The sequence below is a fragment of the Gavialis gangeticus genome, unplaced genomic scaffold (genome assembly GCF_001723915.1).
Source record: "Gavialis gangeticus isolate Ggan-Ray unplaced genomic scaffold, GavGan_comp1, whole genome shotgun sequence".
NCBI lineage: Eukaryota > Metazoa > Chordata > Crocodylia > Gavialidae > Gavialis > Gavialis gangeticus.
The window spans coordinates 54,944,714-54,946,846 of NW_017729025.1; the positions used below are offsets into that span (position 1 = coordinate 54,944,714).

A 2,133-nucleotide genomic window follows, 5' to 3' on the forward strand; every position below is an offset into this window, starting at 1 on the left:
TGTGTGTGTGTGTGTGTGTGTGTGTGTGTGTGTGTGTGTGTGTGTGTGTGTGTGTGTGTGTGTGTGTGTGTGTGTGTGTGTGTGTGTGTTACAGAGAAGTAAAGTATCATGCTTTCATCATCATATTTTGCATCATACTTTCTGATGTAACCAATTTGGGAGCCTCAATATAAACAAAGCAATAACAAACTGAAGAAGGTCCAATAAGGGAAAAGGGAGAGAGAAATAATTAAGAGCCTGGTAAGTGAAACTACTAATTAATTTACATATAGGATAATTTGAAACTGTTCCAGTTCCCCACCAACATTTTCCCTTTAGTGATTATATCCTGATCTTGGGTCACTACTGTATAATTTGCTATTATATGCAGTCCCTTTGGAGTGGCAAATTAACCAGAGTGTACTGTATATGAGGAAAAGAGAGGTTAACAAAATCTCAGTAACTATGAGAGGTGGAAGGAGAATATTCAGAAGCTATCAATAATTTAGAAAGGAAAGCGTTCTGGATGTTTCAGGAAGAGGGAGTAATAGGATGAAACAAAGCAAAAGAGGAGTTCAGGCTACACAGGAGAAATTTCTTAGTAATAAGGTAATTTAAACCCTTAAATTGTCTTCCATGGGAAGTGGCAAAATTCTACCACTGGATTTATTTAAAAGCAGGCTGTACATAGCATGAGAAAATGCTCTGTATAGAATGGCTGGAGAATGGAAAGAATGGGCTGGAACATGAAAGACATCTTTTTCATCTCTAATCTCTTATGTTTCTTTGTGGCAGACCTTTTCCCCCATCCACTCTTCCCTGTGCACGGCATTCTGGTCATTTTCCTGACAAGGATACTTTGATATGATTAGGCAGCTAGAAAGACAGTAGTTTGAAAATAGTCAGCTCCCAGTGTGCTGGAAGAATAGCTGGGCACTGGTGCTTTCCATGTAAGTGAAAAAATGTTACTGTAGGATCCCATGAATGGTAAGAATGGTTTCGGAGCCTTGTGCTGGAGTCTGAAAGGCAACTTGGAAAATATTTCCGGAGCGGCTCCTTGCAGCCTTCAATACTTGGATTAGGTTTCTGAAATTCTGAAGGAATCTTTTGCTTTTTTTCCCCCTTCTGTGCATTTTTGGTGCTGAGCTTTTTCCGGTTTTCCCACACTCCTGCCTGTCACAGAGCAGAAACCACAAAAATGCAGCAAAGTAAAGTCTGTCCAAGGATAAACATTTCCCCTGCCAACAAGTGAGCACAGCATACCGGCATCTTCAAATACACATCCTTGCTGCCCAGCAAAGGAACCCACTGATACCGCCTGTCACCTGTACTAACATGAGCCACCCCAGTACAGAATCAGATGGCAGAATCCCCTGCACAAACCTGGCAGTCTTGATACTCAACATCTGCACTTGCTGAGTTGACTAACCCTGCTCACATCTTGTTTTCTTTTGAGTGGTTTTCAAAAATGCATTTAGGACACGATTTACAAAGACAGGTACAGTGCATACAGGATATGTACAGCTTCTCCAATACAGCTTAGTCAACACACCTCAAACATACTTTGCTGTCCTAGTCTTGCTCCCTTGCATCATCAGTGCACTTCAAGCACTTGTTCTCTGCATCATCAGTACTCCTAAGCACTTCAGTAGAATGTAAATTGGTTATTTTTTATTAAAGCCCTGTTATTAAATGAGGAAGGGGATGTGAAGGGTTTGCAAACCTGGCAGGAATCAGATCTAAGAGACCTCCAGGACTCTGCAGAACTCATGGAGACAATAATGAATGTGGCTTCCTCCCACCAACGTTCAGAGCATAAGCATGACCAAAGGTGGCTAAGCGAAAGATGAGGAGAGATTTAAAAGATGACACTTTCTAATCTTCAGGAGACAAATAAAAGAGGACATGACAGAGAAATCTAATAGCAACTGACAATAAAATAAATTCAGCCTGAAATAAATCCAGCCCTCCTGTTTATTCTCTTACAACACATTAATAAGAGGCTATTCCAAAGAAAAAGAAAGAAAACCTATTTAAAACTAATAAAAGGATTTTTTAGTTTTTTATTTTATTTTATTTTTTTTACACACCACATACTTAACCTGTAGAACTCTCTCCCACAACATAGCAATAAAGCCAAAAAAGGTTAAAAGT

The 2,133-nt window shown here is 39.7% G+C and overlaps 1 protein-coding gene across 1 annotated transcript in view; it reads right to left on the reverse strand.

Annotated features, from left to right (window-relative positions):
* The window catches only part of TTLL5 (tubulin tyrosine ligase like 5), a 218,412-nt gene that overhangs the window by 30,722 nt on the left and 185,557 nt on the right, over window positions 1-2,133 (reverse strand). The window lies entirely within an intron of this gene.